The sequence below is a fragment of the Anolis carolinensis genome, chromosome 5 (genome assembly GCF_035594765.1).
Source record: "Anolis carolinensis isolate JA03-04 chromosome 5, rAnoCar3.1.pri, whole genome shotgun sequence".
NCBI classification, from domain to species: Eukaryota; Metazoa; Chordata; class Lepidosauria; order Squamata; family Dactyloidae; genus Anolis; species Anolis carolinensis.
In genome coordinates, this window is record NC_085845.1 from 57761007 (window position 1) to 57773931 (window position 12925).

General features: G+C 42.9%; 1 protein-coding gene across 3 annotated transcripts in view; it reads left to right on the forward strand.

Annotated features, from left to right (window-relative positions):
- Positions 1 to 12925, forward strand: part of palld (palladin, cytoskeletal associated protein) — a 300420-nt gene that overhangs the window by 65556 nt on the left and 221939 nt on the right. The window contains exon 1 of one of the 3 annotated variants that reach the window (XM_062982363.1): positions 12231 to 12454. The exons of the other annotated variants lie outside the window; for them this stretch is intronic. The gene's annotated coding sequence lies outside the window, so the exon portion shown is untranslated. Of the gene's footprint in view, positions 1 to 12230; positions 12455 to 12925 lie in introns of those variants that run through there. 3 annotated transcript variants of the gene reach the window in all.

Genomic DNA, 12925 nt, shown 5'->3' on the forward strand with positions numbered 1-12925 from the left:
CTTCACTTCACAGCTATACAAACACCCAACATGAACCTATTCAATATAAAAGTTGATTCATGAATGCAGGAGGCCCTTTGTAGTTGAAGCATGAACGGAGACCTCTGCGGTACAGTCAAGCAGTCTCTACTGGGTGATCTATAGGGAAGATTTCCCCCTGGCTGACCTAGTGTGTGGGATCTCTGCCAAAAACATCTTATCTGGAAATAATTCTTGCAGACATTGCATGTGTTCAAAACGGCTTTCTCAAACATGGATCACTATAGGCATGCATAGACATGAATTTTGGTTCAAAATAACAAGATCCCAAGCCTCATATAAACTCTCATATAAACGTATCTTTCCTATTTCCTTCTAATTTTATTAGGGTTACAATGTGCTCATTGATATCTCCTCTCCACCATACACTTGTAAACTTAGATTCTCACACTGCTAAACCCTTATTATTAACATGGTAAAAATGTATTCGCTGTCCAGGGATATGTAACTGGAGGAACTGTGTAAATGATTCAATGTGCCCATGCAGTTTTTGTGCATATCATCCCTAAACAATATCATTCCTAAACCAGAAACAAATATATTGTGGAATAAAACAGTAAACTGGGGTGCTCCTAAAGTTATCCATGATGTGATACAGGTGTCTTAATTGTGTTAAATATCTAAATTCATGAAATAAATTAGCCACCGGTTCACTGAGATAGGTGCTGAATTAATTCTATACCCACTAGTTCTCATATCCCATTAGAGGCTGAATATCCCTTATCCGAAATCCAAAATGCCCAAATTCCAAAAATGTCCATATAGGTGGCTGAGAAAGTAAGCTTGTGCATTTTGGGTGAATCACTATCTGTTTCTGGTTGTCGGACACCAGAAGCCCTCCATATCCATTTTCTAATGCTTCCCAAAATCGGGTATATTGCCGAATTGGCATTTTTGTTTAGCATCTAAGAAAAAGTTACTCTTCGGCCCATTGGCAATAATGTGAAACTTACGAGGCTCCCCTTTCCCCTGGGAGGCATTCTTTTCTTCCCTTCAAGGGAGCCTCGATGTCAGCAACAGGGTTAAGAAAGGACCCTATCCAGCCCATTATGAGGCGGACTTCCCACAGGTTCCCCTTGCATATCCTTCATTAAGACTTAGATTTTTATAAAGCATCAGAATTATCATCCTTAAGTTCCCCTTCTGTTTGTAGAGGAGGAGACTAGGTTTACTGCTTCTTAAAGCTGTTCTGCCCTAGAGGAGGGGCAGACGCATGTGCTTTCTTCTCTCCCAGCACCAGCAGCTTTCCCAGGCATTTTAAGGAGACCCAGGGAAGGAAGAGCGATGATCCTGGACTACCTTAAAAATCTTCTCCCTTGCCTACAAGGCTGCAATCTCCTTTCTGCTTAGGGTTTTGCTTCTTTAAAGATGTTTCTACTTTCTACTCTAGAGGAGAGGTAGGCTTCTCTTTTTTGTTTGCTGGGATTACTATTATTGATAATAATCTTTTAGAAGTTTAGACTTGGGTCCTATCTCCAATATATTATACTAGCTGTGCCCGGTCACGCGTTGCTGTGGTATTGTCTGGTGGTGTTGGTGAGAACTTGTTGAGGTAGTGGTGGTATTGAATGTCTGTTGTATGGTTGTCTTTATGTTTAGTATGCATTTGGTTGTTTGTGTACTGTGAAAGTGGTGAGGGTAGAGGGGGGTCTATGTCCCTGTGTAGTCTTGTATAGTATTTATACGTTGTCCATGTGTTGTGAATGCTTGGATTGTGTCCTGTTGCATAGTAAAAAGGGTTGGGCTGGATGGCCCTTAAGGGTCTCTCCAAACTCTTGGATTCTATGCTTCTATCATCATCATCATCATCATTATGTAAAGGCTGGATGGCCATCTGTCAGGAGTGCTTGGATTGTGTCCTCCTGCATGGTAGAAGGAAGTTGATCTGGATGATCCTTAGGGGTCACGCCAAACCTTAGGATTGTATGATGATGTTGTTGTTATTATTATTATTATTATTAGTAGTAGTAGTAGTAGTAGTAGTAGTAGTAGTATTGAGAGGCTAGGTGGCCATCTGTTGGGAGTGCTTGGATTGTGTCCTGCATGGCAGAATTGGGTTGGACTGGATTACCACAGTAATTATTTTATATTACAGTAGAATCTCACTTATCCAACATTCGCTTATCCAGTGTTCTGGATTATCCAATGCAGTCTGCTTTTTAGTAGTCAATGTTTTTGTAATCAGTTTTAAATTCATTGTGATATTTTGGTGCTAAATTTGTAAATACAGTAATTACAACATAGCATTACTGAGCATTGAACTATTTCTGTCAAATTTGTTGTATAACATGATGTTTGGTGCTTAATTTGTATAATCATTACCTAATTTGATGTTTAATTGGCTTTTCCTGAATCCCTTCTTATTATCCAACATATTCACTTATCCAACGTTCTGCCGGCCTGTTTATGTTGGATAAGCGAAACTCTACTGTATATTTATAATCTTATATTCTCTGCTTAGAACTGGATTATATGAGACCCCTTCTACACAGCTGTATAAAATGCACACTGAAGTGAATTATCTGGCAGTGTGGACTCAAGATAATCCAGTTCAAAGCAGATAATATAAATGGGTAATATAGCTATGTGGAAGGACATTGAGTCTACACTGCCATATAATCCAGTTAAAATCAGATAATCTATCTTATAGGCAGTGTGGAAGAGGCCTGAGGCCTAACTGTGCCTGTCCCCTGGGCTGAGTAGGTTGCTAGGAGACCAAGTGGGCAGAGCTTAGCCTTCCAACTGGCAGCAATTGGATAAAAACAATTATTCATCTCCCTCTAATTAGGACTTTATTTTTCTTTTCTTTTTGTTGTATGAACATAGAGGCATGGAAGAGGGGTTGTGTTGCCAAGTTTAGTGTTTCTGGGATGTGTAGTTTTGTTGTTTTGTCCTAGGCCGAATTTTTTTATCCTTTTATATATATAGAAGATAATGCACATACAAGCAAATAGCAGTATCCTAAAAACAAGGGGGCAACCAAAACAATTCTGGTTCCAAACATTTCAGATAAGGAACACTCAACCTGTACAAATGTAAGTGGGTCTTGGAAGAGAATATACATACTATATGCTTATTTTTTAAAAAATGATATCATAGAAGAGATTGATTACATTTAAACCCAATTTCCACTGAGTAAACAGGAGGGAACAGTCATGATAATTACTAGCACTTACTTAATAAGCTTCCTGTTATTCAGCAAGAAAAATAAAACAAAACATCTCCTCTCTTTAATTTGAGTCATTTTTACAAAGGAGAGATGGATTTCCAGTTTTATGGGGAAATGTTAGATAATTTGCCAATTTAAGATAGGATCAAAAATGAAAAGGAGAGTTGTTATCATGAATACTTGCATACTTTACCCCATAGGATTTCAGGTCTTTATGGTATGCTAAAACCACAAACGTCCCACGGATATTCTTATTCAAGAATGAGCAACAACAGAAAATAAATCCATTCTCACTTTATTTGCTTCCAAATTTGCACAGTTGTAATTGTTGCAGCAAGACTAAAATCATGCTACAGTATAAATATATTGTGTAATCGTGCAAACTTTCACAGGCAAAGCTGTGAAGTTCTGCAGCTCCATCAATGCACATTTCATTTGCTTGACATATATGGGCACTCTTGGGTCTATGCATGGGCCAAGTGAAAAAGAAAGAGAGACAGAATGAGAAAGAAAGAAAGAAACCACTTTTCATTGAAAACACATGGAGCAGCTAGCTAACATAGAAACCAACAAATTCTTTTAGTTGTTCTCTGGCACTATAACCTTCAGGGAGAGCGAGTAAGAATAATAAAAAGATATATATTGAGCAAACACCTTCATTATGTTAATACTCAGAAACTCTATTAATGGAGACATGAGCAAACTCAAACATAAATAACAGGTTTCTAATTGCAGTGGCCGTATTTATGATGGCTGTCCTCCTTCCCCAGTTATGCACAAGACCTCTTAGATCAACCCAACATCCTACCTAACAAGTATCTAAATATCATATATGATGGAAGTAGAGTCCCAGTTTAGGTTTATCTTTTTTGCTCTATAGTGTTAGTTATAGACTAGTTGCTAACATCAATGGTGTTCAAACTCCAGTTTCACATGGGAGGATAAACGTTTAGATTCAGCACCTTGATTGATAGGAGCCACGATGGCGCAGTGGGTTAAACCCTTGTGCTGGGTGAACTGCTGACCTGAAGGTTGCCAGTTCAAATCTGCGAGATGGGGTGAGCTCCCACCTGTCAGCTCTAGCTTGCGGGGACATGAGGGAAGCCTCCCAGCAGGATGGTAACACATCCGGGCATCCCCTGGGCAACGTCTCTGTAGATGGCCAATTCTCTCACACCAGAAGCAATTTGCAGTATGTTCTCAAGTCACTTCTGACCCAATAAAAAAGCACCTTGATTAAAGAGGTTTCTCTTTTCTGCTTTCTTCAGAAAGTTAGTTTTTATTAAGAGAAAGATATTAAGACAGAAAGGTTTCTGTTGATCTTGTTATGTGCATTTTAGTCATTTCTAACTAAGGTGAACCCATCATAAGGTTTTCTTGGCAGAATTTGTTCAGAGATGGTTTGCTCTTGTCTTCCTTTGAGGTTGAGAGAGTATGACTTACTCGAGGTCACCCAGTGGGTTCCCATGGCCGAACTGTGATACAAGCCTTTGTTTCCCAGTGATGTCCAGTACTTCAACCACAATACCATGTTGGCTCCCTTAAAGTAAGCTACATCTAGTTGTAATTAACTAGACTGAAGAGACAGGAGCAGAATTCAAAACGATCTTGACAGACTAGAGAGATGGGCCAAAACTAACAAAATGAAGTTCAACAGGGACAAATGCAAGATACTTCACTTCGGCAGAAAAAATGGAAATCAAAGATACAGAATGGGGGACGCCTGGCTTGACAGCAGTGTGTGCGAAAAAGACCTTGGAGTCCTCGTGGACAACAAGTTTAACATGAGCCAACAATGTGATGCGGCTGCTAAAAAAGCCAATGGGATTCTGGCCTGCATCAATAGGGGAATAGCGTCTAGATCCAGGGAAGTTATGCTCCCCCTCTATTCTGCCTTGGTCAGACCACACCTGGAATACTGTGTCCAATTTTGGGCACCACAGTTGAAGGGAGATGTTGACAAGCTGGAAAGCGTCCAGAGGAGGGCGACTAAAATGATTAAGGGTCTGGAGAACAAGCCCTATGAGGAGCGGCTTAAAGAGCTGGGCATGTTTAGCCTGCAGAAGAGAAGGCTGAGAGGAGACATGATAGCCATGTACAAATACGTGAAGGGAAGTCATAGGGAGGAGGGAGCAAGCTTGTTTTCTGCTGCCCTGCAGACTAGGACACGGAACAATGGCTTCAAACTACAGGAAAGGAGATTCCACTTGAACATCAGGAAGAACTTCCTCACTGTGAGAGCTGTTCGACAGTGGAACTCTCTCCCCGGGGCCGTGGTGGAGGCTCCTTCCTTGGAGGCTTTTAAGCAGAGGCTGGATGGCCATCTGTCGGGGGTGCTTTGAATGCGATTTCCTGCTTCTTAGCAGGGGGTTGGACTAGATGGCCCATGTGGTCTCTTCCAACTCTACTATTCTATGATTCTATGATTCTATGACAGGGAGCTTGAGTTACTCCACTGTTGAAACCAAGGTCCCTTCCACACAGCCATATAACCCAGAATATAAAGTCAGACAATCCCCCAATATCTGTTTTGAACTGCGTTATTTGAGTCCACACTGTCATATATTCCAGTTCAATGCAGATAATGTCGGATTTTATTCAGTTGTGCAGAAGGGGCCTAAGGGAAGATGTCTCTTCCTCTGTGGAATATGAGGCCTCTTTTACACTGCCGTATAATCCAGATTATCAAAGCAGATAATCCATATTATCGGCTTTGAATTGGAATATATGAGTCTACGCTGTCATATAATCAGATAATCTGGATTATATATGGCAGTGTAGATGGGGCCTGTGGGGAATTTGAGAAGAATCAGGAAAATATATTAGCAGCCCAATGATTTTCAGGATATTTCATCAGGAGCTGTTTGTGATTCCTTTATTTTATCACTTTTAAACTTATTTATTATGCAATGCTTTTGACACGAAATAAATAAATAAATAAATAAATAAAGCAATCTGAAGAGGCCTAACTATCTCCTTTGACCAGTGCAGGTATATATATCATTTGAAGATAAACTGAGTTCTATCTCTGTCTCCTCTAATATACATGTGTCTGTGTGTGTTCCTTCAAGTTACCTGTTGAAATGTTAATTTCATGGAGTTTTCTTAGGCAAGGAATATTCAGAACTGGTTTTTCCAGCTCCTTCCTCTGAAATATAGTGGTAACAAATAATAAATAACAAAGCTTTCCGTATGATGAGGGCTTTAGTTTCTAATTTGAAAGCATATATAAAGAAAATCTTTCCATAAGATTTTTATTGTATCTCTTTCATTCTGTCTGCATTAATACAAGCAATTAAAAATATTGGTCACATTCTTTCCATTTATTACCTTTAGTTACAATTTGTCGTAACTATCCTGAGGATCTTCTGAGAGAAAACTAGGCATAAGTTCAGAACTTTCTGTATGTTTTCTTTGTAGCACAGGGCAGACTATGCGCTAAAGCATGGCAAATAGTTCCATTCACATAATTTCATATGATATTAACATTCATTCTTCTCAAAATTGTTTCTGACATTTTCCATAGCGCTGCCAAGCAGATATATCTGTTCCCAGTTTAGCTATGCCTAAAAGAATTTTCTTATAAGACATTGCCATAGGGTACTGGGTACAACAAAAGGTTATAAAATTACCTGCTGTTTTTAATATTTTTAAAATTTTAAGGAATTCAGACTTCATTTGTTAGATCCGCTCTAGCTGGGGCATAAGCTTTTCCAGTCCTCTCAAAAGCTACTAACTCACACTACGCAAATTGGTAGGAATCTGAGGCGGTGGAAACACTGGAGATCAAACAACTCAAAACAGCAGCATTCCCCATAGGAGCCATCCTCAACTTGCCACTCTCCAGATTGTTCTGGAGCACATTTCTCATCATCCTCATTCACCGTAGTCAATGGTTTAGAATGGTCCAAAATATCTGGAGAGCACCAGATTGAGTGAACAATTTCCTAGAAGCTAGGAACCTATGGATCTCCAGATGTGGCAGGGCTCCAGTTGCTATTGCTGTAGAGTGAAAGATCCACAAGCATCTCATATCTCTTGAAAATTCGTAGGATCAACAAAGCTGGGAGATCCCTGATCATTCCAAACACAAATTCTGCATGAAACAAAACTCCAGTACATGTCTCAATACCTTTTCAGGGATGAATACTGCAATCTAGACAAAATTTCGAACCCCTGAGAAAGTTAAAACCAATTGAAATACCATATATACTTGAGTATAAGCCAAGTTTTCAGCCCTTTTTAGGGCTGACCCCCCCCCCCATAGCTTATATTCAAGTGAGGGTCCTGGCAAGCTTATATTCAGGTCAACTTATACTTGAGAATACTGTATAGGTAATCACAGTTGGACAGTCTTACCTCAAATTACAGTTATATGTAAATACTCAAAAACATTTAACCTACGGATGCCTCAATTAATGCAATTTTATTGGTATCTATTTTTATTTTTGAAATTTACCAGTAGCTGCTGCATTTTCCATCCTTGTTTTATACTCGAGTCAATACATTTTCCCATTTTTGGTGATAAAATTAAGTGCCTCGGCTTATATTTGGATTGTCTTATACTCAAGTATATACGGTAACTGGAAATTGAGCCCATTATCAAGCAGAACCTAATAAAGTGCCATTAAGGCAAGAACAGGGAGTGTGGCCATCTAGATGTTGCTGAACTGCCTGTGCCACAAAGAATGCTGGTACTTCTGGCATCATGGCTAAAGGATAGTGGGATTTGTATTATTGATACATCTGAAGGATTCTCCAGTTACTTACCAGGGTCCAAGATGAGCTTTCCAAGAGGAACCTTGCTGTTACAAGGTGGTAGTCTAGTTCAGATAGTCCATTAGAGTTTTTGCAATGTTATGGTCTCTTTAAATCAGTGATGGATTATGCAGTGTTTTTTTTGGTAAGGAAAGGTATGGTTCCCCAAATGTGCTATGCAAAAAGCATTTGAGAATTCCTCGTATTCACATGACCCTACAGTTTTGTGGCTGTTGAGCAGTTAAATCACCTCCATGCAGTTTAAAATGTTTTATTTTATATACCATCTATATATTTAAAAGGGTAATGAAATTTCGGCCTAGGACAAAACAACAAAACTACACATCCCAGAAACAATAAACTTGGCAGCACAACCCCTCATCCATGCCTCTACGTTCATACAACAAAAAGAAAAGAAAAATAATTCCCTAATTAGAGGGAGAGGTATAATTGTTTTTATCCAATTGCTGCCAGTTAAAAGGCTAAGTTCCGCTCACTTGGTCTCCTAGCAACCCACTCAGCCCAGGGGACAGGCAGAGTTAGGCCTCACTTAGGCCTCTTCCACACTGCCTATAAAATACAGATTATCTGATTTTAACTGGATTATATGGCAGTGTAGACTCAAGGCCCTTCCACACAGCTATAAACCATGCGGCCCGCCCTGTTATATTGCTTTTTGGATTTTGTGTTGTACTGTATATGATCCTTTATTGTATTGTTGTAATTGTATTATGATATGTTGTTTTTATATTTTGTTATATTGTATTTTTCCCGGGCATGGCCCCATGTAAGCCGCCCCGAGTCCCCATTGGGGAGATGGTGGCGGGGTATAAATAAAGTTTTATTATTATTATTATTACAGTAGAGTCTCACTTATCCAAGCTAAACGGGCCAGCAGAAGCTTGGATAAGCGAATATCTTGGATAATAAGGAGGGATTAAGGAAAAACCTATTAAACATCAAATTAGGTTATGATTTTACAAATTAAGCACCAAAACATCATGTTATACAACAAATTTGACAGAAAAAGTAGTTCAATATGCAGTAATATTATGTTGTAATTACTGTATTTACGAATTTAGCACCAAAATATCACGATATATTGAAAACATTGACTACAAAAATGGCTTGGATTATCCAGAGGCTTGGATAAGCGAGGCTTGGATGAGTGAGACTCTACTGTATTATTTATAATTTTATACTATCTGCTTTGAAATGGATTATCTTGACTCCACACTGCCAGATAATCCACTTCAGTGTGCAATCGGACACAACTGGACTTAATGTCAGGGGAAAACCTTGACCCTTGACCTTAACTACCACCAATTCCTCAATACTTTATTTCCCATACCACCAGACTTTGCCACAGCAACGCGTGGCCGGGCACAGCTAGTATATTATATTTACTGAAATCTAATGTTCAGCTTTTTTTGGCTAAATGACCTTGCCAAAATCAGGGTGTGCATTAGATTTGTGTTAATATAGTAAACTTAGTGCTGAGCCAAAGCAATAGGGGAAGCTGCTTCAGGAGCACCTGGAGCTTCTATTTGAAGAACGTCATCTGTAATTTAATTGTAGTAGCTCAATACTATGTGTCAGCGGTCTGCAGCCTTCCCTCTAAGAGTAGTCAAAGGCAGTCCAGGATTTAACACTGAAGGCAGTTTAGTAACCAGGAGCAAGGAAGCCAATTCTAATGTCCATCCCAAGGAGTCTAAATACACAGAAGTTTACCACAAGTCTAGGTCTGATATTCAAGATGCAGTCCAGGGTTCAAAGCACAAGTCCAATATTCACAAGCATAGTCCCAAAAGTTCAAGGTCCAAGGGCATCCAGGATTCATGGCTGTAGCAGCAGTCAACTGTTTCAAACACCAGCCTTTTATGCAGCTCCTGATAAATCTTTACAGCTGCAATTTTCTTCTTTCAGCCAATTGATTAGACCATTACAGCTGGATGGCATTGACCGTGAGCCGGGTGGGGTGAGCCAACGCCTGTTCTTCCTCCTCCTCCTGATCTGGTTCAGGCGCCTCCATTCCTGGAAAGGCCTGATCTTGCTCAGCCTGGCTGTTTCTCTGCCTGGGAGTCAGATTCTGCTGCTGGGAGGAAACCCTCCTCATCATCATCCTCATCTGGCCCCATGGTCCTGACAGTATGTAAACCTGGGATTTATTGTTTGGTGAGGCATCCACACTTTTTGGCAGAGCAGGCTCAAGGCCTTGTAAAACTACAGCTCCAATAAATTGAACCAAGGGCCCTTCCAAACAGGCAACAAATCCAAGAGGAATTGGGATTTTAAATCCCACTTCCTCTTGGGATAGAGGCCACACAGCTGTCCTAAACTTTGAGGTTTTACAGAGGTGGTGCCCACATACTCACCTCTGCTGATCCAAGATCAGTAGGAGTGAGCATTGGCGCTGCTAGCCTCCCGCTCCTTGCCCTCCATTTTCTTATGACTTACTGGGAGGGCACTGGGTAGGGTGGGGGGGGGGCTCCTCCAAGGCCCACTGTTGGATCTTCTAGGGAGGAAGAAGAGAAGCAAAGGCTGCTAGACTGCATGGAATGCTTCATCTGGTACAGTGGTTCTCAACCTGTGGTTCCCAGATGTTTTGGCCTTCAACTCCCAGTAATCCTAACAGCTAGTAAACTGGCTGAGATTTCTGGGAGTTGTAGGCAAAAACAGCTGGGGAGTCCAGACTGGAGGAAGGGAAAATGCATGTCTTCCATGCCTGCAGGTTTACACAGACATGGAAAGGTACATGTTTCTCAGGAGGAACCGGGTTTAAAGGACTGCTTTTAAACACGTGTTTTTCAGCCTTTAACCCGATTCCTCTTGATTCCTCTAACATTTTGGCTAAACATAATTTAGCCACCCCCTCCAACCTGATTTAACCCAGGTTATAATGCATGTGTAGAACGGCCCCAAAGCAGGTAAGGTGGATTCATTCTACAGCATAGAGATACCCCAAAGTTTCTTTTCCTTTGCTGAAAGCACTGGTGTTCCAACACTGCTGAACTTGCTTACTGAAAGGTTGGCAGTTCGAATCCAGGAAACACTCCCACTGTTAGCCCCAGCTTCTGCCAACCTAGCAGTTTGAAAACATGCAAATGTGAGTAGATCAATAGGTATAGCTCTAGCAGGAAGATAATGACGCTTCATGCAGTCATGCCTTGGGGCCACACTATGGATCCGACCGATGGCCGGGCCAGGAGGGAGAGGGCCTGTGAGAGGGTGGGACCGGGAGGTGATGGAGCAGGGCTCAGGTCATCCTCAGGTTGTCCTCCAGGCATAAAGACGGGGCTGCATGCAAGGAGTTAAACGAGGCACACGACAACTGCCTGATCCTCCTCCTCTGATATTCGGGCTGTCCTCTCAGCATTATGCTGGGAAGAGGGTGAGACAAGTGATAGCCAAGAATGCTCCAGAGGGCTCACCCATGCTTTCCCCTCTCAATGTGATGCGGTGGTGGGAAGGGAATGTGTGCCTTCCTCAGTCCGTACTCTTGGCATAAGAATGGGGGCCACTTGCCGGGAGGAGGACAAGACATGGTGTGGCTGAGAGCGCTCCAGAGGGCTCTCAGCTGCTGCGTGCCATCCTCCCCTGCCCTTTCTGGATAAGGATGTGACAGGCCACCCTGTCCTTATGCTGAGAACAGGAAAAAATTAGGAGGGCCTGAGGTAAGTGCCCAGGGGGCTGCATCCAGCCCCCGGGCCTTAGTCTAGCCATGCCTGCACCACAGCATGGATCCACTTTAAATCTGGTTTCTGCCTCCTCTCTGCCTTGGTGAGGCCCAGGACCTGTCTGGCTGAGCTGTTTAAAGGCCCCTCCCCAAAGTGGATTTAAAGTGGACCCAAACTCTAGTGTGATGAGATTTAAAGGGATAGTCACCCATGCTTTCCCCTCTCAATGTGATGCGGTGGTGGGAAGGGAACCCACTCAAGGATCAGCATGGCCGTCAGGTGACAAAAGAAACCCTCAATGACACTTTGGGCCTTGGAGGAGGGGCGGGACGGGACGGACAAAAGGGGGAGGATAAAAGCCGCCTTGTGCGGGGAATGGTGCTGCACACACGCTCCCCTTCCTCCAACGCGAGGAGTTCAATCTCTGGACCAAACAAACTGAGAAGAGGGGAAGTGGCAACATCTGCAGCGGACTGGCTTGGGAGCCCACCCCGTGAAGGAAAGGTAGAGCGGAGAAGCGGGTCTGCGGTGGGTGCGCGCGCGCTCCCGGCGAAAAGGAGCGTGCCCGCGCGCCTCCTGCCGAGCCATAAGAACCGGCGCAGGCAATTGGCCGCCGGCCAGAGGAGCGCAGAGCGCGCCGTCCTCGTCCTGCTTCCCTGCCAAGCTGCCTTTGTTCTGCCTTGGGAACGCCGTCGCTGCTCCTCGCCGGCTCCCTTCGTGGCTGCAAGAGCCTAAGTGTCTCTCCCGTCCCCTCTCGCCCCCGAGACAGACCCAAGGGGAAGAAGGGCTCCCTGTTTTGCTGCTCAGAGTGGTAAGTGTCGCCTCGCCTGTGCGGAGGGATGGCTCTCAGGTGAGGGAGGAGGCTTGGCTCTTAGGCGCAAAGCGGGGTACCCCGCTCAGGGGTGTCCCAGAGCCGCGTCGTCATGGTTTCCCTCTTCTCCCTTCCGTCTCCTCCCCTTGAGAAGCCCGAGGAGAGAAAGGAGAGAAACGTCTGGGGCTTAGAAAGGCAGTCTTGGTCGTCTCGGTGCGGTTGCGCCTCAGAGTTCACCAGCTACAAGTGGCACAACTTTTGACGCACAGCTCGGAAGTTGTTTCAGAAAGCCTCGCTTGACTTCAGGACTTCTTATGCCCAGAACAAGTAACTGAAACGTTCTTATATATAGGTTCATGGGGAAGGTATTATGCACCCCCACCTTCTGTGAACTCTGTTTGATGGAAGCAATGTATGGTCGAAGGCTTTCATCGCCAGAACACTGTGAATTTTCTAGGCTGTATGGCCATG